Source organism: Palaemon carinicauda, chromosome 11, assembly GCF_036898095.1.
Source record: "Palaemon carinicauda isolate YSFRI2023 chromosome 11, ASM3689809v2, whole genome shotgun sequence".
Lineage (NCBI taxonomy): Eukaryota > Metazoa > Arthropoda > Malacostraca > Decapoda > Palaemonidae > Palaemon > Palaemon carinicauda.
The window spans coordinates 50,420,440-50,446,106 of record NC_090735.1 but is presented as its reverse complement, the minus strand read 5'-3'; the positions used below and the strand labels follow the sequence as shown (position 1 = coordinate 50,446,106).

Sequence of the window (25,667 nt, the reverse complement as noted above, 5' to 3'; positions counted from 1 at the left end):
ATTATAATAAAAAGAAATTGTTGATAGTTGTTAGAGCTTCAAATAAATATTTTGTAAATGTAAGACTATTCGTTGTATTTTATTTTCCCAAGTATTTATGATTGTCAGAGTTATAGTTGAATATATTTTAACAAACTATGTAAAAGTGGAGATCAAGGTATCTTTACAGCATCAACTTGTTAGCCTTCTACTGTACTTCCGTTTTGGTCCTTTTCTTGCATCTTGATGTCCAGTCTCTTTTTAAATGGCGTCCCCAGCCCCAGTGCTGGGTTATATGGCCCAATTTTCATAATTTAGAGTAACATAAGGTAATTTTTACTAATGCATTGCAATACCCCTTAAATATTTCATACTTTTCTAAGATTAATTTAGCAGCGTTATGCTAAGTATTTTGTTCTTATAACTAAACAAATTAAAGGAAAATAAGAATCGATTGCAAAACAAACAATCGATATCATTGCACTTTTAGTCCAATGAAAAGGAAAGCTAAATAACCTTAAGTTCTATCTCAAGATTACAAGAAATCATCACGAATGATACTCAATATATTGTTGACACTGGATAACCAATGCTGCCAGCCGTAGCCTCATAAATTCTGATGCCTTTCCTTTGAATAAGGTTTACTCTGAAAAGTAAAAGTGGAAACGAAAAATTTGAATAGTGTATAAATATTTTACCATGAATGGATTCAGGTAGTCTACTGGTGAATCCACGTGTCCTAAGAGACACCATTTTTGGGTGCTATGTGCAAGGGCAGAAAGCAGAACAAATGAAGACTGGCCTATCCAGTACACTATTGCTTCTGCCCAGTACAAGATAAATTACGGACGCCTGATGATCCATCGTTAATGCTTTATTCCAATTTTTATAAGAAGAAAAGTCTAGTTTCGTCATTAGGCACAAGTCAAGAAGGATTCATGAGGTTAGGTATTAACTTTTAACCCATTATGTATCGATTTAATCTTTTATTTTGATATTATTTTTTTTTCTAATTCTTGCTTTATATTGTTATAAAATTCCTAGTAACGATTATATGAAAAATATTACCTATTTTTAGCTAAGAAAGCCACTGCTTTTGTTTATATAGCGTTTCATTATATAGCCTAACTCGCACTGATATATATATATATATATATATATATATATATATATATATATATATATATATATATATATATATATATATATATTATGAATATATATATTTATATATATACATACATACATATATATATATATATATATATATATATATATATATATATATATATATATATATATATATATATATATATATATATACATACACACACACACACACACACACACATATATATATATATATATATATATATATATATATATATATATACATATATATATATATATATATATATATATATATATATATATATATATATATATATATATATATATTATGAATAAGGGTACTAGCTGTGTATGTATGCAAGTTCATGTTGCAATACGTTATTGGGCTGGAGAAAATAACTTCATGATGTGAGAACAACGAAGAATCACACAGACAAGGCAAGTTTTGGAAAGTTGTATAAATAAATCGTCTATATAATTTAGACAGGAATTATATATATATATATATATATATATATATATATATATATATATATATATATATATATATATATATATATATATATATATATATATATACACACACTGTTTATGTGTTGTGATTAACTTGTAACTCGCCAGATAGTTAATGTCGTAATCATTTATATTGTACTAACAACGCTGATATTCAAAATTTACTGTTAATCTTTGAATAATATAAAAAAGTAGCTTTAGTTTAAATACGTACATAGAGAGGGCGGAAATTTTGGTTCTTTTTTTATGATTCGTTCTTCACAACGTCAGTATTAAGTCTCTTGGGGAAAAAAAGGTGATATATTGAAAATAATTCTTGAAATGGTTTTTAATCGTTAAATTAAAACAATAAGAAGACAATTGTACAACTTTAAAACCTTCCATTCCCATTCTTTCATTATATTTACGCACTGTCTTTGATATTTACGGCACCTTGATTTTATTTTCATTAAATGGCTGAGCTATTACTTTATTTCTAAACTACTCATTTACTTAATATTTGTAATTCGTTTATTTGATAAGTTGGTGCGGCCATATAGGAATATTTATAGATTGATTTCTCTTCAAGAACTATTTTTATGAAAGAGCTTCCAGCCAATAGGAAAAGAGAATACAGAACTTTTCCTACGTATGTTGTGGTGGTGACTCCTGATTGGCTAAATGAAATTCTTTGCCCCCCCCCCCCCCCCCTAGAAAAACCGGGTTCACTGCTCCACAGGATCCTGTAATGGTAACATTGAAGTGAATAGTTCCGCTGGTGATTTTATTTTATTCTGGTTTTTTAAAGGTAAGGCTATAGTGATCGGTTATAGTTCAGAATTTTGTTACGAACTGGTTTTTTTTCTTATTATCGCCTAATTTAATTGCTTGTATAGCATAAAACCGATGTTTTCTGATTCCGATTTGGAGTTTTGTCGTATTGGTTTTCGGTCGTTCACTCGTTAAGTATTGGTACCTGTAATATGCTTTAATATACATCTGTAAATACTTTGCGAGGAAGGTTATTTGCATGCAAGTAATGTAATGATGAATCATTCCCTTTATACTGTGCTGTTTTCGTATGAGTGAATATTCGAAACTTGGGTCGGTTGAACATCAAAAGTGGTTTGTTACGTTTTATTTATTTTTCAGTATCTTAAAAAATCTTCCAGTATACCGTCAATGTAGTTATTAATGGTATGTATGAAGTGTTCTTGAATCATACTGGTACGCTATCAAAATCTTTAGGTTTAATTCAAGAGTACTCTGCTTAACGAGCCAAAGAAATTTGAGATTGGAGTGCTAGCCTAGCTCCTCCTAAACGTGGTATCTTGATTCTTTCTTGAACGTATTGTGTTAATCCTTTAGTTCTTCAGTACAGGAAGTAAGATTTTATCCATGGTGCTTTTTATGGCATGGAACCTCGAAAAAGACGAGATTTAATAGCTGTTAGAAATTAGAACTGGCTTCACGCTGTCGTTAGTGCTGTTCTTCTATTATGCATTTGTTTTGATTGTATATACATAACTATTTCAACGGATGACCTGGTAATCATGTAAGGTACTATCAAGCCTATAATTACAATATGCCAGAGGACCTCGTGATCGTTTACCAGGTTCAAGGTGGTCTGGAAGTCACACTTTGTAAATGTCAATTTTTTTCTCAAAGTTGAGACTACTTTAGTATCTTTGCCTCATAACAAATTGTTAGCTGAACTGACTGGGCAATGAAATATAAAGCAGTGACCGGTGTCGTAAAGTCTAGTTTAGTAGAGTATTCATGGGTAAATTGCATAATGCAATAGTTGATATCAATTTGCAAGATAGAAAGATTGACTAACTTTGAAATAGGGGTACCAAGTCACTCAGTATCCCGACTTGTTTCCTTCATAAGGCCAATTCGGCAGTAAGGAGTTTACCTGTAACCCTTGTTCATTCGTAGGCTTTTCACCCATAACCCCTGAGCGTTCGTAAGTTTTCACACACTTCTTGTGTGTTCTTAATTTTTCACCCATACCCATCTTCGCCCGTAAGTAGTTTTCGTAAGTTGTCATACCTCCTGTTCGTTCATAAGTTTTCACCCTTATCTCCAGTGCATACGTAAGTTTTCACGATAAGCATAATTTAATTTCTAACCAAATACATAAATCATATTCTCGGGTATTATAAAATATGACAGATTATTGGGGCAAACCACCCGTTTGACTTAGTGGATCTCATCATGAGGGACCTCGGTGGAAAACAGGTTTTTGGGTGGGGAAATGCTCGAAACGAGTGATTTGCAGCACTAGTAATGGTCAAAAATGCAAACCCCTCACTGCTCCTCTGTTTTGGCAAGCGGTAGGCTTCATGGATTTGCTGCGTAGTTATATACTGAATGGAGTTTTCAACATAGTCAAAGAAATAGATGAAATTGCACTAAAATTCGAAATAGACTGTACTTTCCTCTTGAAGTCTTCATGTGATAATCATGGTGAAACTCATGGGTGGAACAATGGCTGTAGAATAACATCCGGGATCTTGTGCATAAATTTTTGGAAGCTTTTATTTGGTTAAAAATCAGATAATGACTACGTCATAATAAAAACAGAACAGCTGACAAAAGCAAATGCAAACAACGCAAGCACAAACTCCTAATCAGTCTCCCAAATGTTAACACTGGAGGGGAGTGCAAAAAAAAAAAACGCATTCTAATCGACCGATATGTAACCTATGGCCCAGCCCCATTACACATATGGAGAAAAATGCCAAATCAGCCAATACTCATTTATTTTTTTATACCAAATTCCAGTTTCGCAATAATTGTACTGTATATTAAGTTTTCACCCATACCCCATCATTCATTTGTAAGTTGTTTCACTCGTACCGTTTGTCCGTAGGTGGTTTCACCATTAACCCTTTTTGCCCACAAGTTGTTTCACCCGTACCCGTTTGTCCGTAAGTTTTCACCCGTATCTGTTTGCCCGTTAGTTGTTTCACCCATGCCCATTTGTCCGTGAGTTGTTTCACCAGTACCCGATTGTCCACGAGTTGTCACTTGTACCTTTTTGTCCATAAGTTGTTTCACAAGAACCTGTTGTTTCACATGTACCTGTTGTTTCACACGTACCTGATTGTCCGTAAGTTGTTTCACCTATACCTTTTTGTCCATAAGTTTTTTCACATGTACCTGTTGTTTTACATGTACCTGTTGTTTTACATGTACCTGTTTGTAAGTTGCTTCACCCGTACTCCTGTTTGCCCGTAAGTTGCTTCACCCGAACCAGTTTGTCCATAAGTTGTTTCACACGTACCCTGTTTGTCAGGAAATTTTTTCACCTGTACCAGTTTGTCTACGAGGTGTTTCACCTGTACCCCTGTGCCCCTGTTTGTCCGTAGGTTGTTTCACCCATACCCCTGTTTCTCTGTAAGTTGTTTCACCTGTACCTCTGTTTGTCCGTAAGTTTTACCTGTACCCGTTTGTCCATAAGTTGTTTCACCCGCATCCCTGTTTTTCCGTAAGTTGTTTCACCCGTACCGCTTTGTCCACAAGTCTTTTTACCCTTACCCCTGTTTTTGTCCAACTTTTTTCACCGGTACACCTGTTTGTCCGTAAGTTGTTTCACCCGTACCGCTTTGTCCACAAGTCTTTTTACCCTTACCACTGTTTTTGTCCAACTTTTTTCACCGGTACACCTGTTTGTCCGTAAGTTGTTTTGCACGTACCAGTTTGTCCAAGTTTCACCTGTACCAGTTTGTCCAAGTTTCACCTGTACCAGTTTGTTCGTAAGTTATTTCGCCTGCACCGGTTTTTCCGTAAGTTGTTTCCATCTTACCCGTTTGTCCACGAGTTGTTTCCATCTTACCCGTTTGTCCACGAGTTGTTTCACTTGTACCCTTGTTTGTCAATGAGTTGTTTCACTTGTACCCCTGTTTTTCCACGAGTTGTTTCACCTGTACCCATTTTTGTCCATGAGTTGTTTCAACTGTACCCCTGTTTGTCTAAGTTGTTTCACCCATACCCGTTTGTAGGTTGTTTCACCTGTACCCCTTTTTATGGGTTGTTTCTCCCGTACTCCTGTTTGTAGGTTGTTTCACCATACCCCTGTTTGTCCAAGTTGTTTCACCCATACCCGTTTGTAGGTTGTTTCACCCATACCCGTTTGTAGGTTGTTTCACCCGTACCCTTGTTTATATGTTGTTTCACCCGTACCCCTGTTTATAGGTTGTTTTACCTGTACCCCTGTTTGTCTGTAGGTTGTTTCACCTGTACCCCTGTTTGTCTGTAGGTGTTTCACCTGTACCCATTTGTATGTTCACCTTCACTCCATTGTTTGTAGGATTTTACCCGTAAACGTTTGTCCGTAGGTTGTTTCACTCATACCCGTTTGTCTGTAGGTTGTTTCACTCATACCCGTTTGTCTGTAGGTTGTTTCACCCATACCCCTGTTTGTCTGTAGGTTTTATCACCCGTACCCCTGTTTGTCTGTAGGTTTTATCACCTGTACCCCTGTTTGTCTGTAGGTTGTTTCACCCGTATGCTTGTTTGTCCGTAGGTTTTCACTTGTACTCTTGTTTGTTCATAGTTTTTCACCTGTACGCTTTTGGACAGAGGGTTTGGGTGAATCATTCGGACGAACAGCGGGTACGAGTGAAAGAACCTGTACTCCTGTTTAGGAGTACGTTGTTTCACCTGTACCCATTTGTATATTGTTTCACCCTCACTCTTTTGTTTGTTGGTAGTTTCACCCGTACCCCTGTTTGTCTGTAGGTTGTTTCACCCGTATCCCTGTTTGTCTGTAGGTGGTTTCACCCGTATCCCTGTTTGTCTGTAGGTGGTTTCACCCGTACCCGTTTGTCTGTAGGTGGTTTCACCCGTACCCCTGTTTGTCTGTAGGTGGTTTCACCCGTACCCCTGTTTGTCTGTAGGTTGTTTCACCCGTACCCCTGTTTGTTTGTAGGTTGTTTCACCTGTACCCGTTTGTCCGTAGGTTGTTTCACCCGTACGCTTGTTTGTCCGTAGTTTTTCACCTGTAAGTTTGTTTCTTTGTAGGTTTTCACCCGTATGCTTGTTTGTTCGTAGGTTTTCACCCGTATGCTTGTTTGTCCATAGGTTTTCACCTGTACGCTTGTTTGTCCATAGGTTATTTCACCCTTACCCCAGTTTATTCAAAGTTTTTCACCCAAACCTCTGTTTCTGTGGGTTTTTTCACCTGTACCCTTGTTTCTGTAAGTTTTTTCACCCGTACCTCTCTCTGTCAATAAATTGTTTCGCCCATACCCCTGTTCGTCCATAAGTTGTCTCACCCAAACCCGTGATCGTCCATAAGTGGTTTTCACCCATACCCCTGTTCGTTCGTATTTTTTTTTGCTTATACCATCAGTTTGTCCATAGGATTTTACCACTACCTCATGTTTGTTCAGAAGTTGTTTCATCCGTACCCCCTGTTTGTACGAAAGTTTTCACACACACCCTGTTTGTCCGTAAGTTGTATCGCATAACCCTGTTCATCCTAATTTTTTCACTCATAACCTTGTTTATCCCAATGTTTTCACTAATACCCCTGTTTGTAATTTTTTTTTTCACCCATATCCTTCTTCTGCAACTTGTTTTACCCGTAGTCCCTGTTCATCTGTAAGTTATTTGAGCTGTACCATCGCGTTAGTCTGAAAGTTGTTTCAGCCATAAATGTTTTTTCTACGAAAGTTTTCACTCGCCCCTATTTGTCCGAAGAATATTTCCCTCGTATCCCCTATTAGTCATTATTTCACCCCTGCCCCTTGTTCATATAAATGTTCTTTCACTCGTACCCGCTGTTCGTCCGAATGATTCACCCAAAGCCTCTGTCCAAAAGTTATTTCACCCATAACCCCTTTTCATCTTGGTCATTTCAGCCGTACCCCTTGTTTGAAAGTGTTTTTTTAGCTGTAATGCCTGTTTGTCTGAAAGTTTTCACTCATACCCCATCCTCCAAATTTGTCCATAGCCTCTTGATTATCTCGTAAGTTGTTTCACCTATACCTGCTGTTAGTCCGAAAGTTTTCATCTACTGTATGCCTCGTTTTTCCAAAAGTTTTCTCGTAGGTACCCTGTTTGAATGTTTCCAACCATGCCCCCTGTTCGTTTGAAAGTTTTCACCCATGCCCCCTGTTTGTTCAAAAGTTTTCACTCATACCCCCTGTTTGTTCGAAAGTTTTCACTCATACCCCCTGTTTGTTCGAAAGTTTTCACCCATGCCCCCTGTTTGTTCGAAAGTTTTCACCCATGCCCCCTGTTTGTTCGAAAGTTTTCACCCATGCCCCCTGTTTGTTCGAAAGTTTTCACCCATGCCTCCTGTTCGTTCGAAAGTTTTCCCCCATGCCCCCTGTTCGTTCGAAAATTTTCCCCATGCCCCCTGTTCGTTCGAAAGTTTTCCCCCATGCCCCCTGTTCGTTCGAAAGTTTTCCCCCATGGCCCCAGTTCGTTCGAAAGTTTTCCCCCATGGCCCCAGTTCGTTCGAAAGTTTTCACCCATGGCCCCAGTTCGTTCGAAAGTTTTCACCCATGCCCCCTGTTCGTTGGAAAGTTTTCACCCATGCCCCGTGTTCGTTGGAAACTTTTCACCCATGCCCCCTGTTCGTTCGAAACTTTTCACCCATGCCCCCTGTTCGTTCGAAACTTTTCACCCATGCCCCCTGTTCGTTCGAAAGTTTTCACCCATGCCCCCTGTTCGTTCGAAAGTTTTCACCCATGCCCCCTGTTCGTTCGAAAGTTTTCACCCATGCCCCCTGTTCGTTCGAAAGTTTTCACCCATGCCCCCTGTTCGTTCGAAAGTTTTCACCCATGCCCCCTGTTCGTTCGAAAGTTTTCACCCATGCCCCCTGTTCGTTCGAAAGTTTTCACCCATGCCCCCTGTTCGTTCGAAAGTTTTCACCCATGCCCCCTGTTCGTTCGAAAGTTTTCACCCATGCCCCGTTTGTCCGAAAGGTTTCACGCATGCCCCCCGTTTGTCCGAAAGGTTTCACGCATGCCCCCCGTTTGTCCGAAAGGTTTCACGCATGCCCCCCGTTTGTCCGAAAGGTTTCACGCATGCCCCCCGTTTGTCCGAAAGGTTTCACGCATGCCCCCTGTTTGTCCGAAAGGTTTCACGCATGCCCCCTGTTTGTCTGAAAGGTTTCACGCAGGCCCCTGTTTGTCTGAAAGGTTTCACCCATGGCCCCTGTTCGTCCGAAAGGTTTCACCCATGCCCCCTGTTCGTCCGAAAGGTTTCACCCATGCCCCCTGTTCGTCCGAAAGGTTTCACCCATGGCCCCAGTTCGTCCGATAGTTTTCACCCATGCCCTCTGTTCGCCCATAAGTTCTTTTATACATACCCAGTTCACCAATTATTTCTCAATTCCATACCCGTTTGCTCGTAAGGTCTTAAGTCCACACCCTCTGTTCGTCCGCAAATTCTATTGTCCATACACTCAGTTCTTCCCTTGTATTTTCCGCCAGCTGGTTTTGATCTTAGCCACTTCGGCTACATGTTTAAGATGTTTTCTTAAACCCCTGTTACTTTTGGGTATACACTAGTTACCTCCCTCCCTCTTCTTTGCTGAATATGCTTTTCTGTCGTAGTGTCACGCCATATGGCCTAACTTTTATAATTTTAACTCTTATCCTTGTTCGTTCTAAGCCATTTTGTCCGTAAACTTCATTCTTTCATCCCTGGCATGTCCAATTTTTTCTAGCAAAGTTCCCTGACGAATGCCTTTCCCGTCTTCGTCTTTAATTTCCTCCAAAATACCGTAGTTCCAACCATGCCAGTAATTCAACCACAATGGTTCAAGCCATGCCATCAATTTAAGCATAATAGTACATGCCACCAATTCGACCATAAACCTTTTGCCATTATAACTCTTAATGCCTTTGGTAATCTCAGCCATAGCTTGTGTGAAGGACTTCGCGCAAGATAGATTTCAAAGTCGTTACTTTACTCCTTTGCAGTTTACTTTGTGTGCGCTCGCTCGCGAGTTCCTCTTGATTTTGACTCCTATGTTCATTACTTTACTGGGGTTTGCATGGTTCATTACTTTACAGAGGTTTGCGTGGCTCACTACTTTACTGAGGTTTGCATGGCTCACTACTTTACTGAGGTTTGCATGGCTCACTACTTTACTGAGGTTTGCATGGCTCACTACTTTACTGAGGTTTGCATAGCCCACTACTTTACTGAGGTTTGCGTAGTTCATTACTTTATTGCGGTTTGCGTGACACTACTTTACTGGACTTGCGTGGTTCACTACTTTGCTGGGATTTGTGAGGTTCATTACTTAACTAGGGTTTGCGTGGCTCATTACTTTACACTGAGGCTTGTGTGGTTCATTACTTTTTACACGGTTCACTACTTTACTAGGGTTTCGTGGGCTATTACTCTACTAATGCTTTTGTGGCTCATTACTTTACTGGTGTTTGCATGGTTCGTTGCTTTACTAGCGCTTGCTTGGTTCATTGCTTTACTGGGGTTTGCATGATTCAATACTTTACTAGGCTTGCTTGGTTCACTGCTTTACTGGGGTTTGCATCTTTCAATGCTTTACTGTGATTTGTGTGGTTCACTGCTTTACTGAGATTTGCATGGTTCACTGCTTTACTGAGATTTGCATGGTTCACTGCTTTACTGGGCTTGCATGGTTCCCTACTTTGCTGAGATTTGCGGTTTATTGCTTTACAAGGGTTTGCGTTGTTCATTACTTTACTGGGTTTTGTGTGGTTCGTTACCTAGCTGGCGTTTGTGCAGTTCATTACTTTACTGGGGTTTGCGTGGTTCATTAATTTTTGGGGCTTGCATGGCCTATCATTTTACTGAGTTTGCATGGTTCATTAATTTACTGGGCTTTGCGTGGTTCAATAATTTACTGGGATTTGCATGGTTCACTACTTTACTGGGGTTTGCATGGTTCATTACTTTACTTTCAACTAGAAGGGCTGCTTTTCTGGTCCTATACAGCAGGGAGAACACTACTCTCTCCAGAACCTTCAGTCATTTTCTTATGCATTCCAAGGCATTCGTCATCTCACGTCACATATTGTTTTTCAAATCCACACGATCGAAGTACTTGGAGGACAAGAAAGTCATAAGTTTCATCTTGAAAGCCTAAATCTTGAGTCTTTCGGATGTCTAGTGGGAGCTTATTGTATATTCTCGGGGCCGCATATAAAGGCTCTGGAGCCCACGGTGGCATATATTTAGGTTCCAATAATTTCAAACCATCTATTCTCCAGTCAACACGATTTGTTGAGTGCACAATATGTAGCAATTCTTAGATATTTTAGGCGTCCGATTCGGATAACTTAATGGCTTATTGTATATTTTTTAAGCTCATTCTCATGTTATTAGGCAGCCAGTGTAAAGCAATTAGTGTAAGTGACCCTTTCTCGAGGTGGGACACTTTTTATCAGTCTTGCTTCTCTTGTTGTTTGTTTTGTAGTTTTAAGTGGCACTTTTGGTAAATATCAGTAGAGTTACAGTGGTCAATTCAGTTTATCTCAAGTTTCTTTGCAGAATGTTCATCCAGGTGGTTTATAAAAGCAAGCGTTTCTAAGATGATAGTCAGCGGTTTTACAACATTATTCAAATTATTTGGTCATTGATAGAAAAGTTAGATATTCCTCAATCACGAACTTTACTAAATATCGGGACAGTTATTTGTTTATTGAATATCACCCAAGTTTATTAGGTTTTTCTTTTTCGACCACCATAAAATTGGTTTTATTTTCATTTGATTTTAGTTGTTTAATTGCCATCTATTCCCTAACACTGGAGGTTAGCGTGGTTCGCCGCCAAAATGGGAGTTATCGTGGTTCACCACTTTACTGGTGAGATATAGGTCCTTTTGTATTTTTTTACTTTTGTTCCTTATTTTCATTTTCATTATTGCTACTTTCATCTAGGTCCTTTGTTACATGGGTCCTCCGTTACATGGGTCCTCCGTTTAAAAGTATTAACTACGTAATTATTCTGTTGGTGTTTGTATCTAGGACAATCATTTTTCTATCTGGGTGGTTGTTTAGTTATCTTGTCTAATCAGATCAATTACCATATTTGCATACTTAATCTAGGTCATTTACTCCTATTTTCCATGACTTCTTCGTTGTCTTATCTGCTATAAGATGATTAGTTTCCTTTGTCCAATTACCTTTTAGACTCAAGCTGTCAACTTTCCTCTACATATTATATTTTGCATCATCTTGACTGTGTTCAACACATATTCATTAATCTATTGGTGCACGCAGTAAACGGTACTGGCCCCAAGCTGACGTTCTGTTGTCCCTCTCATTCGAAGGTCCTTAATCTACCGAATGCTTATCCAATACGTAAAACTGTAACCAGACTCTTCTTGAATTTTCAGATTTCATGAAAACCTAAGGTACTTAAAGACCGTACAAATAAGTTTTCTCTTATCATAAATGTCACGAACATATAGTATTCCCTTATCAAAAATTATTATTTTTATACATTGTGCCTGCACACACATACACATGAAAATCATGTTAATAATACCCATTTTCTCTTGCAGGGTAAAGGATAAAATTGGCCAAGGAATTGGAACTGTTAATTGACCCCCCAACCACACTTAACCACGAAACTTTCAGTGCCGATATGCCGAGGCTGTAGGAATGGATACCTGTGATCCTTTATATAGCACTATCCCTTGAGCGCTATTGTTAACTAAGAAGCTTTAACCAAAGGAATTTATTCAGGTGAGGTGCGAATGCTCGTAAACATGGATATTTCTGCTTGCGTTTCTTGCATATTTTTACTGTAACATTAATAAAATATAAATTTTGGAAATTCTCCAAAGATGTATGAATTTAACGTGCATTGAACATTCCCCAAAGGCTGCAATTTTATATAATTTAATATTTGGATTTACAATATTTTCATCAAATAAGTTAATCTACTAGGTTACTCTGCTAAAAATAGAGTAATTTTGAGATTTGCAAAGAATCTTAATTTTTTTCGTCAATGTTTTTCTATCCACAGGGTCAATTTATACTCAAGAACCAGAAACTTAAGCTCTTCAAATATTACGGTTCCTCAAACACTGATGACCCTCAAAAAGCTGAGTGTAAATGGCGCACGTGTTAGACGTCCGTCCTAGCTTAAGATGTCTTGCCTGTTCCACGTCAAAATTCAGGGATGTTTTTTTTTTTTTCACCTATGAAACTTCCAGGAGAGTATTGCAGGAGAGTATTGAGCAGTTATTGATGGAACTTTTTTTTTTTCCTTAAAATACTGTTAAAGGAATCTTAAGTTGTATCCAGTAATCTTGACACTTTTAAGAAAAGTTTTAAAGCTTTTGTATTCATGGTTCATTTGAGGTAAAAGATTTCCAGTTTTTAAAGGTTAATATAAAATATATGACCATGAATGGGAGGTAAATCAGTTGTTGTTTGCGGATGATACTGTACTGGTAGCAGACACAGAAGAGAAGCTTGACCGACTAGTGACAGAATTTGGAAGGGTGTGTGAGAGAAGGAAGTTGAGAGTTAATGTGGGTAAGAGTAAGGTTTTGAGATGTACGAGAAGGGAAGGTGGTGCAAGGTTGAATGTCATGTTGAATGGAGAGTTACTTGAGAGTTAATGTGGGTAAGAGTAAGGTTTTGAGATGTACGAGAAGGGAAGGTGGTGCAAGGTTGAATGTCATGTTGAATGGAGAGTTACTTGAGGAGGTGGATCAGTTTAAGTACTTGGGGTCTATTGTTGCAGCAAATGGTGGAGTGGAAGCAGATGTACGTCAGAGAGTGAATGAAGGTTGCAAAGTGTTAGGGGCAGTTAAGGGAGTAGTAAAAAATAGAGGGTTGGGCATGAATGTAAAGAGAGTTCTATATGAGAAAGTGATTGTACCAACTGTGATGTATGGATTGGAGTTGTGGGGAATGAAAGTGATGGAGAGACAGAAATTGAATGTGTTTGAGATGAAGTGTCTAAGGAGTATGGCTGGTGTATCTCGAGTAGATAGGATTAGGAACGAAGTGGTCAGGGAGAGAACGGGTGTAAGAAATGAGTTAGCGGCTAGAGTGGATATAAATGTGTTGAGGTGGTTTGGCCATGTTGAGAGAATGGAAAATGGTTGTCGGCTAAAGAAGGTGATGAATGCAAGAGTTGATGGGAGAAGTACGAGAGGAAGGCCAAGGTTTGGGTGGATGGATGGTGTGAAGAAAGCTCTGGGTGATAGGAGGATAGATGTGAGAGAGGCAAGAGAGCGTGCTAGAAATAGGAATGAATGGCGAGCGATTGTGATGCAGTTCCAGTAGGTCCTGCTGCTTCCTCCGGTGCCTTAGATGATCGCGGAGGTAGCAGCAGTAGGGGACTCAGCATTATGAAGCTTCATCTGTGGTGGATAATGTGGGAGGTTGGGCTGTGGCACCCTAGCAGTACCAGCTGAACTCGGTTGAGTCCCTGGTTAGGCTGAAGGAACGTAGAGAGTAGAGGTCCCCTTTTTGTTTTGTTTCATTATTGGTGTCTGCTACCCCCCAAAATTGGGGGAAGTGCCTTGGTATATGTATGTATGGATAAAATATATTCATTATATCAAAGTTCTGCTGAATTAAACAATCTACTCGTCACTAAAGAATGTCGTGTAAAGAGCTTTGACTGAACTGAACCTAGTTATTGTATGGAAGATTACTACTTAGGCTTTTCATTTTTAAATGTTTGGTATATCTTAACTATCTTTTTCCCATGTATGGTTGTCAGTAATTTGTTTTTTACTTTTCTGCTCGCCAAATGATAAGTATGCGCAGATTACTGACATTTATTTGAAATGTTCCTCCAAAATTTTCTATAACGAGATAACTTATCTCCACAAGAACAGTTTTATTAATGATTCGTAAATCTTGAGTTTCTACCGTTGGTCTTATCTCCTAGGATTTTGAAAAAACTCTTAAGTTCAGATTTTTTTGTCATCCAAAGTGTAACGGTAATTTACATAAGAACTAATCCGTGATTCCATGCTTATCTGGAGCTAAGGCTTCTATTGCGTATTGAAATCAGGAATTTATTTTTTTTCCTGAATTAAATTTTTCATATTTAAAATAGAAGACCAATGTGTATGGTAACTGTTCGAAATGGATTATCTCATTTAAAGAAAATTGGTGTATCTTTGACTTTTACTGTTAAGGAACAAACTTTTTGACAAACACATGCTAGTTATAGTGGGTTTGAAACATTACCTAAAACATGATTTTTTTTTCCTTAGTAATTTATCTTAAATTTACAGAATTAGTTTAAGCATTTTGATTATCAATATCTGAAAGCTAAATCTTTAGAGAAGATTATTTGATAAGGACGATTACTAAAATTACCCTTGTAGCTATCGGGGCTTAAATGTGTTTACTATAAGAAGATTTTAGGGGATGATTCCGTGTAACTACTGTAAAAGGGAGGTTTTTCACACACTGGTTATGCAATCAAGGGGAGTTGAATGTGGCTTCTGTGGTTTAGGGTAAAGCGATTTAAATTATGCTAATTTATCCTAATTTATCCTCCTAGTTGATAAGGGACTTACAATTCAATACCATTACAATCGGAATAAATATGCATTATAATTAGAACTGAAGGACACTTTAAAATTACACTGATTCCGTACCAATGTGTAGGTTTTCCCCTGTTTTTTGAGAACATAATCTAAGTTAGAATTCATATTTTTTGGGCTCAAGCCATGTCGTCCTGATGGAAGTTCCTATAGGGTAGCTTCCTAGGGTATATTACAACTACGGCGATATTCCCAGAGAATTTACCTTAACGTACCCAGAATTCTAACTCCTGGAGCGAATATCCCTAATGAAAGGGATATCGCGACATATCAGAGGACGTATTCTTGACACGCCACATGGCAATCTGCACCCCAAACAGAGATAACACATCGAAGGGGTCAATTGGCAAGAAAACGAAAACGAGAAAGAAAAAGGGGGAGCCGCTCCCAAGGCTCCCTCTTCTCCCGTTTCGTAAGCGTGCATTGTGCCAATCCTGGCGCCATCTGTATTCCTTTATGTGTAGCTTAACAACTCGGTGTTTTTTCCTGTTTTTCTCGCAAATCTTGGATTTATTCTTCTTTTCGTGGCTTCTCCAACTTCGTCTGCCTCTGATAAGTTGAGTACCATGTCTTTTATGTATAAATGTAGGCTCTTGGTAAATTTTAAAGTGATTAAGAGTAATAATCTTTGTTACAAGAGCCGTTGCCTACCGGAGGTGTCCTGGACGCTGCCGCTCGCTATGTATGAGTTTTAGTTAGCCAGAGCGATGTTTCCGGTTGTTTTGCTTTAATAAATTCTAGCTATTTAGCGTTACATAGGATTTCCTTTTTCGTGCTTTTAGTATTATTTATTTTGGCGAAGTTTTCGCCAACTCTGGCCTACGCTATACCATGTAGCCTAGTCGTTTGGTCCTAGTATTTTCCTGCCTGATTTTGGATTTCAGAGTGTTTTAAAATTTTATTGAAGCTTTAGGCTGTCTTTTATACATTTAAGATTATGTTGATTTTTTCCAAGATAGTATACGAGTGTGTTTCGGTGATTTAGGTAATCGATTCTCTTGGTGCCTAGGCTGAGTTGCTTATGGAGCCTTAGTATACTTTCTCATACTCCCCGGTTGCTTTCTTTTCTTCGGAGAAGGTATGCAATCCCTTTCCCTGTTTAAGCGTTGGGCTTAACCCTAGTGGTTTATCTGAATTAACTTTCGATACAACTATACTGGGGTGTTACTGTACCTCCCTGTTCCAGTAAGTCTGGCTTCAGAGAGGGACAGAACATCAGAGTTTTTAGTCTGAGTCTGTGTTTGTCTGGCTTGGGGTAGAGTCTCCATCGCTGGCCTGACGCAGACATAGGAGGCTTAGCCTCCTTAGGTCACTACCGCAGGTTTCTGTACGAGATGATTCCTTCTTTTGTGATCTAGCAGACTAGTCCTTGTTGCTGTTCTCGGTGGGAGGTTAAGAGCCTTTCCCTGGCAGTAGCAACACCTTCCTTGCTTTGGTTCAGTGGGGGTTGGCAAGTATTGCTGGCCTCCCTCCTTGGATCTCCCTTAGGCTAAGATGAGTTTTCTTGGTTGCGGGTGATTCTTCACTAAAGCAAGGTTGGTAGGACCCTCTTTTGTCCCTTCCCCCTCTATCTCCGTAATGGCCTAGCCATTACAGTACTGTACGTCATTCTACATCTGGACCTAGAATAGGTTAGGATGTGGAATTGACTCAGCCCCTTGCCGGCCGGCAGAGTATGCTGGCCGGCAAGGGTCTTCTGCTTTGAGTGCTGCCCGGACCTCCCTTGGTCCCTCATCCATGTCTGCCTGTAGAGCCAGACGGCATTGGACAGGAAGCCTGAATTAGATTTTCTTCTTCCTTATATGCACTCTTTCGGATTGCCGGGCTTGGAGGTAGTGTACACTCTTATTCCAGCATCCATTCTGTTTTCTGCAAGTGCTGTACCCGACTGCCCGGCTGCTGGCCTCATAGGCCGGCAGCTGGGCAGTCGTAGTCCTCTGGTTCTTTTGCTGCTGGCCGGCCGGCTATTGTCAAGCCCTTGTCTGCCGGTCGCTATGAGCAGTGGCCGGCAGCCGGGTACTACCTTGTGTAGTTGCCGGCCGACATTGGCTGTTGCCGGCCGGCACATGCATTTGAACCAGCGTTCTGCCGCCTTATAGCTGTTAAGTAGTATACTTTAAAGCTAGTTATGGTGTGTGCCGGCCGGCACATTACTTTCTATACTGTACCAGTATTCTTAAGTATAACATATACTGTAGTAAGAAAACTATAGTATAGTTTTGGTACAGCACTGTGTGTTCTAACACTTTTGTGTTGCCTTGCACAGCCCTTTGGTGTTGCCTTACAGATAAGAAAGTGAGTTCTTTCTTGTCTAGTATCCGGTATTTTAAAATCATACCTTAGGTGTGAGCTACACCTGTTTCCTCTGGAAACTTTTCATTGGTTACTCTAGGACAGATTAACCATACGATTTTATTATCTGGAAGGCTGCAACAATTGGTTGTGAAGGAAACACAAGTGTGTGTCTTTCCTTTCTGATTTGTTATGCTAAACTGTGCATATCCAGTGATACGTAGTTCACTTGATACTCCTGGAAATTTCTTCTCTTTACAGGAGGACCATCCGAAGTGCGGAAGTGTTTTCTGCAACGTCCGCAGTAAGAACCTCTGCGGACATGAGTTTTGTAAGAGGCACGCAGCATGCGCTGTCTCAAAGGGTGATCTCCAGTATTGGGACCCTCAGGTATGTACCGTGTGCACTAACCTGATTACTGAGGCCTTTGATTCCCCTAGGACGGCGGAATCAAGGGATATAGCAAGGGAGAAGCTTCGTACCTGGGTAAGGGGCTTCCAAAAGAACACCTCTGGACCTTATCTTCCAAGTGAGGAGATGAGGGCTTACATTTTCCCTAGGGCATCAGCTGATGCAGTGATTCCCCAGCCTCAAAAGGAGATCCCCCAAGTTCAGATCCAGGTGGATGCTGAAGTCGCGGTCGCCTTGCAAGACATCCAGTTGGACGACAGGATATCTGACGTGTCCGAGCGTCTGGAGGAAGACCTCCTGGCAGGAGCCCAGGATGAAGTTCAAGCCCCAGACACTATAGAGGTAGAGGTCGACGAAGTGTCGGCTACTCCGGCTCAGATCCTTGAGCCTATTTCCTCAACATCGTCCGCTCTCCCAGTAGAGCTGGGACAGGCCCTCTCCTCCATTGTTGGAATGGTCCAACAAATGCAGAAGGAGAATCAGGAGAAGGCGGCTGCAATAGAACTGCAGATGCAGAGGCTTGCAGCATCACATGGGCCCCAGAAAAGGCTCAATGTGAAAGACCTTCCCTTGTGCTCAGATGCTAATCCGTGGAGATATGCTGAGCACATGCCGATGACGACTGGAAAGATCGTCATGTCGGATAAGTTGGGCTCAGTTCCCCTAGAGGAGGTGGAATTCTGGCCCAGCAAGGGGTCATATCTGGACTGTTATGTCCGGTTGAGGAAGGAGCCAGCTTCAAAGGAGGAGACAGAGCCGAAGGAGGTCATAGTGATGGACCATGCTAAGGCTCAAGCTTTGCTTTCATCTTCGATGAAAGAGAGGGGCTTCACGAACTCAAAGGTAGCTGCATTGAGTAAGAAGCTCCCTTCCTTTGTGTCCTCTCCTGCTAGAGCCTTCCCCTTTTTACAGAAAGGGTTTGCGGCTGTATTGAAAGCAGTCGAGGCCGGCAAGCCTTGCCCCTCCCTGGAGGAGTGTAAACCCTTGTCGCTGGCCCTGCTTATGCACCATAAGGACTGGAAGGACGTCCATCTTACCTTCTTAGTCGGGAAGTTGGAGGCTGATATTGCCGGACGTCAGTTCGGCGAGGACCTCCCTAAGCTGTCTGACTTTCTTTTGCGGAGAAAGCTCGAGACAAAAGAAAGACTGGCTGCCTCAATGTCTCTTCAGACCACTCTTGAAACGATGGCAAGCGACCCCAAGGTCCATGAAATGTTCATGGTAGTGGCCAAGACTCATCTGGCTACAGTGACAAAGGATCTTTATAGTTTCATCAGGGCGAGGAGAGCTTGTAGGGAGTTCGTGTTCACCTCGGCTACGGTGAGGCACCAGCCAAGGAAACTAATCTCCTCCAATATTTGGGGCAAAGACCTTTTCCCTATCGATTTGGTCAAAGAAATTGTTAAGGCCGCCACAGAGAATAGAAACCTTCTCCAGAAGTGGGGCCTGGCTATCAAAAGAAAGTCTTCCCCAGATGAGGGTCCTCAACCAAAGAGGAAGACTATGAGGACTAAGCTACCGTCTCGGCCAGCCAAGCCACTTAGACAGCAACAGCAACTGCAATTGCCATTGCCTTCAGTGCCCCAGATGGTGGCACAAACCCCGACCACATTCCAGTGGGTACCCCAGGCCGTGTCGACACAGTCCACGGCATTCAACCCAACGTTCGAAGGGCAGTCAACTTCCTTTCGAGCAAAGCCTAGAGGAGCAGCCAGAGGCTCGTCTAGGCGCCCCTCAAGGAAAAGGGGATTCAGGGGTGGTCGCGGTCAGGGAGGCAAGACCTCAGGACGGCAGTCCAAGTGAGATGATACCGGTAGGAGGGAGACTTCAGAATTTTTGGGATCGGTGGACCTTCGATCCCTGGGCCCACAGCCTACTCAAGAATGGACTGGGCGGGAGCTGGTACAGCACTCCACCCCCGTGCCCTCAGTTTTTCCAACACTCCACCCCCGTTCTGGAGGAGTACATCCAAGAACTGTTGGAGAAAAGTGATCCGAAGGATGAAGTCCATTAAATTCCAAGGGAGGCTGTTTTGTGTTCCCAAGAAAGACTCGGAAAAACTCAGAGTCATTCTGGACTTGTCGCCACTCAACAAGTTCATAGTGAACTGTGCAAGTTTAAGATGCTAACACGGCAACACATAAGGACCTTACTGCCCAAGAGGGCATATAACGTCTCCATAGACTTGTCAGACGCCTATTGGCACGTTCCAATCAACCGTCGACTCTCCCCCTACCTAGGGTTCAAGCTACAACGAAGACTATACGCCTTCAGAGCCATGCCATTTGGGCTAAATATAGCCCCAAGGATCTTCACGAAGCTTGCGAGCTTAGCTCTCAAACAATTACGCCTAAAGGGAAATCAGGTAGTAGCCTACCTCCTGGACGACTGGCTGGTGTGGGCAGCATCCAAGACAGAATGCTTGCAAGCTTCCAGTCAAGTGATCCAGTTCCTAGAGTATCTAGGCTTCAAGATCAACAGAAAAAAGTCTCGACTTTCTCCATCTGAAAAGTTCCAGTGGCTGGGAACCCACTGGGACCTAATGTCACACCGTTTCTCTATCCCGGCGAAGAAAAGGAAGGAGATAGCGGGTTTTTTCAAGAGACTTCTAGATTCCAAATGGATATCAAGACGCGAACAGGAGGGAGTACTGGGTTCTCTCCAGTTTGCTTCAGTGACAGACCCGGTGCTAAGAGCACAGCTAAAGGATGCAACCGGAGTTTGGAGAAGTTATGCATCAAACGCGCGAAGAGATCTGAGAAGACCAGTTCCGCTTCGTCTACGTACTCTTCTCAGGCCTTGGTCCCAAGCCAGACATCTAAAGAAGTCTGTTCTTCTTCAGCCACCTCCCCCGTCGGTGACAATTCACTCAGACGCCTCGAAGGAGGGATGGGGAGGTCACTCTCATCAGAAAGAAGTCCAGGGGACTTGGTCCAAGCTATTCAAGACCTTTCACATAAACTTTCTGGAAGCTATGGCAGTGCTCCTTACCTTAAAGAAAGTCTCCCCGCGTCACTCGATCCACATAAGGTTGGTGATGGACAGCGAGGTAGTTGTGAGGTGCTTGAATCGACAAGGATCAAGGTCACCACCTCTCAACCAGGTGATGTTGGCCATCTTCCGATTGGCGGAAAAGAAGAAGTGGTACCTGTCGGCAGTTCACCTTCAAGGAGTCCGCAATGTGACAGCGGACGCTCTATCCAGGTTCACACCGATAGTCGGAATGGTCCTTAGACTCAGGATCATTCTCCTTCATTCTGAGTCAAGTCCCAGAACTGCAGATAGACCTCTTTGCGACGAAAGACAACAAGAAGTTGCCCCTGTACGTGTCCGTACGAGGACCCCCTAGCGGAAGCAGTGGACGCGATGTCCCTCGACTGGAACAGATGGTCCAGGATTTATCTGTTCCCTCCTCACAACCTTCTGTTGAGGGTCCTCAACAAACTGAGATCCTTCAAGGGGGTAGCGGCAATAGTGGCCCACAAGTGGCCAAACAGCGTGTGGTTCCCCCTGCCATTGGAACTACAGCTATAGTTTCTACCGCTACCAAATCCAGTTCTGACCCAGCGAGTCCAGAAGTCGACTGTCTGCGCTTCATTACAGAAAACCCGGACCCTGCTGCTCATGATTTTCTCTCCCTAGCGGTGAGAAAGCGTTTCGGGATTTCGAAAGCCAGCATAGACTTCCTAGAGGAATATAAGTGCAAATCTACTAGAAGGCAATATGAGTCATCTTGGAGAAAATGGGTGGCCTTTGTCAAGGCGAAGAATCCGCAGGAGATCTCGAAAGACTTCTGCTTATCTTTCTTCATCCACCTCCATGGTCAAGGATTGGCAGCTAACACGATTTCAGCGTGTAAGTCTGCTTTGACAAAACCCATTCTATATGCCTTCCAGGTCGACCTAGGTAACGAGATCTTTAATAAAGTTCCGAAAGCCTGCGCTAGGCTCAGACCTTCAGCACCTCCAAAGCCCATTTCATCGTCTTTAGATAAAGTTCTTCATTTCGCTTCTCTGTTAAGCAATGAGTGTGCGTTAAAGGATTTGACCCAAAAAGTTATTTTCCTATTTGCACTCGCGTCCGGGGCCAGGGTTAGTGAGATTGTAGCCCTCTCTCGAGAGGCAGGTAGTGTTCAGTTCCGGGATGGGGGAGAACTGAACCTGTTTCCGGATCCTACGTTTCTCGCCAAGAATGAGTTACCCACCAACAGGTGGGGTCCATGGAGAATCTGCCCTCTGAAAGAAGATGCATCTCTATGTCCAGTAGCATGCCTAAAGGTCTATCTTCGTAGTACTTCAGCGGCGTCAATGACCCTAGATGTCAGGATGCCTGAAAACCTTAAATCAATCAATCGTAGAACTTAAGACTTCAAGGGTGGTCAACTATTCAGGGGAGAAACATCAGGCTCAAATTTATCTCTGAATCAACTCAGGGCGAAAATCACATATTTTATTCGCAGAGCGGATCCTGACAGTACACCCGCAGGTCACGATCTGAGGAAAGTTGCCTCATCCTTAAATTTCTTTAATTGTATGGATTTTTAACATCTTCGTTCATACACTGGCTGGAAGTCTTCCAGAGTGTTCTTTCGCCACTATGCGAAGCAAGTAGAGGAACTAAAGAGATCTGTGGTAGCAGTGGGTCGCGTCGTTAACCCTGCTGTTTAACTCTGCGAGGAACAGTGGTTTTAATTGGGACGATTAATTCCAGGGTGAGTGTATAGTTACATACGATACTACAAACTAAGTGAGGGCACTGAGTTGCCCACGTTGACTGTTCCATTTCCAAAGGTGAACCTAGCATAAGTGCAGACATGTGTGCCGAGCGTTTCTAACGCTAATGTGATTGATTAGTAATACAGATTTTTATTACTTTGATACCTCGGTATGTTAAAAGTGGCAATATGTTTTTTCTTTCAGATAAACAAGTTCTGTTTACCATCACACTTATGCTTAAAGTTTTGGTTATCCTCTTCTTATATATATATATATATATATATATATATATATATATATATATATATATATATATATATATATATATATATATATATATATATATATATATATATATATATATATATATATATATATATGTTGTTAACCTGTCTATTTATTGTCTGTCAATAAACTTGTTCTTGAGAACCTTGCGTCTCCTTCACCTGTGTCAATTATGCTTTCCCTTAACGGGAGGACTCCATCCCATAAGGGGTTGGTGGCGGATTTACAAGTTTCTTCCTATGCGGATATAAACCTTTGTCCAATACAAGTATTGTGCGGAGAACTGGTCGTTATTTCATATTGACGCAGTGGTTCTTTACAAACTATGCTTTACTTAATATAGGGTGAGACCACTATATTGGCTTGCCTGGTATTCATACATAGGTATATGTACTCTTCGAGACTTTGCCAGAGTCTAGTAGAACTCTTCCCTGTAGGGGGCAGGAAGCTCTAACATGGTTTATGGTTAGTTAAAAAGATGTATAACGGTAACATCTTAGGTCTCTAGGTCTAGTCGACCGAGGAATTACCTCTGGGGAGTACGGCACGTTCTGAGAATCTACAGATACAGTAATGCTCTGGTATATTCCATCAGGACGACATGGCTTGAGCCCAAAAAACGGATTTTGAGCGAAGCGAAAAATCTATTTTTGGGTGAGATGGCCATGTCGTCCTATTGGACCCGCCCTTCCCTTTCTATGAAAGGGCTGTAGGATCCCTCCCTACATACAGTATCTGTAGCACCTCGTGTATCGCTACAAGGAATACAGATGGCGCCAGGATTGGCGCAATGCACGCTTACGAAACGGGAGAAGAGGGAGCCTTGGGAGCGGCTCCCCCCTTTTCTTTCTCGTTTTCGTTTTCTAGCCAATTGACCCCTTCGATGTGTTATCTCTGTTTAGGGTGCAGATTGCCATGTGGCGTGTCAAGAATACGTCCTCTGATATGTCGCGATATCCCTTTCATTAGGGATATTTGCTCCAGGAGTTAGAATTCTGGGTACCTTAAGGTAAATTCTCTGGGAATATCGCCGTAGTTGTAATATACCCTAGGAAGCTACCCTATAGGAACTTCCATCAGGACGACATGGCCATCTCACCCAAAAATAGATTTTTCGCTTCGCTCTAAATCTGTTTATTAGCTACGGAGTTACTGCTTGTAAGAAAGTGACTCTGTAAAACTCAATTTTAAATGTGATGATTTTGATAGTAATCTTGAAATATTGTCCTTTACAAGATACTAACAAACTAGAACATTCCTTCTGATAGTGCGGGGTATTTTTGGTTAATGTGTACGGAACAAAACTTGGGTTTTTTTTTTTTTTTCTTTTTTTTACTCGGCAAAGCGCCAATGTAATTTTCTTTTTCATGAAAGTTTTAAAAAGTTCACACCAACTTTAGAATGAAATTTATGAAGGGAACTGAGATTAAGCTTTTTAAAAAGTTCACATCCACTGGATTAAGATTTATGAAGGGAACCGAGATTAATATTTTCAGAGTTCAAACCAACTATGGATTATAATTTATGAAGGGAACTGAGATTTATCTTAGGAATTCTTATTAAAGGCGCAACTGGAAGTGTTTTTTTAGGAAAGACATTTACAATAGCCATGTTTTTTCACCTTTGACCATAGATTTCATTTTTGCCTTAATTTTAGAGATACGGAAATTCCTGAGTTTCTAGTCGGGCTAATGAGTACTTCAATTACAGCAGGGCAACTTGGTTCTTCATTGATAGTTATGTATAGATATGTCTTGCTACAAAAGAGGAATCTTGTTGATTGGAATCATTTCTTTCAGGAACGTGGATTGGAATGGCATTGAAGACGCTTTTACTTGCCCTAATTGGGGCATAATAGATTCGTAAGTCCTGATGAAGATTTTGATGCCCACAGCATGCTATTAAAGGACCTGCTTCTGCTGAAGAGGCTAAATAGACAGGACTAATTTGATTACAGGTGAGGCATTAAGAAAGTTGGACGATTACGAAGGTGGTGGTTTTTTATATCCACAAACTATAAGAAACTTTTAATGTCTGACCGTTAAGCTTGCTTTAAAACGGCCATTTACAATAGTGGATGCCCAAATATATCAGGAATAATATCATTATCTGATGAAATGATCTTGTGTATACTGAAATGAAAGTGCCATTATTGAGGTTCAAGAATATAGTAATATATGTGAGACTGACTCGTGTCATTTATGTTACAAAATTACCTGTATTATTAAAGCAAATAGCCAACTTTAGACGAACAACTAAGAGTAATATTCTGCATGAAAATAACATTACGGTAGTGGTAACACTTTCGTTTAAAATAACTGCGTAAAACTAAAAATGCTGAATAGTCCAACTTAACTGAAGTACAGTATTTTTTAATTTTGGAAATTACTAGAATTCCACATTAACCAAATAGAATTGAGCTCAACGCATCCCTTCACGTTTTCTGCCATTTGGTTACTAAAGTAATGGTAAATCTAATGAAACTAAACGTTGGGAAATGTTCACCTTTAAACTGAAGGTTGACAAATTGTTAGGGAAAATATTCAAAAGGATACGCTATTTATAGAATAATAGATTACTTTAGACTTAAGTCTTTAACTGTAATTCCACTTTGTTGTACATTTCATAATTGTTGTAGTTGGTGTATTTTAAGTCTGAAATGTATGCAATCATTATATAAAATTGCCTTATTTGTTTCAGAAAGTGATTGAAAGCCCCGTAGGACTTGCTACTTGGTCAACCAGGGCATCTATATCTTCAACAGACGCAACGCAGAAGAAAACATCATATAAAACACTAATAATTTTAGAATCGAGGCAGTG

The 25,667-nt window shown here is 41.0% G+C and overlaps 1 long non-coding RNA gene across 2 annotated transcripts; it reads left to right on the top strand.

Annotated features, from left to right (window-relative positions):
- Positions 1-2,321: 2,321 nt before the first annotated feature.
- Positions 2,322-25,667, top strand: LOC137650008 (uncharacterized). Of its 2 annotated transcripts, XR_011045896.1 has the most exons (3): positions 2,322-2,410; positions 24,645-24,802; positions 25,546-25,667. It is a non-coding gene; the product is annotated as an uncharacterized lncRNA (long non-coding RNA). The 2 variants fall into 2 exon arrangements; XR_011045895.1 differs by lacking the exon at positions 2,322-2,410 and having other exon boundaries at positions 24,164-24,802.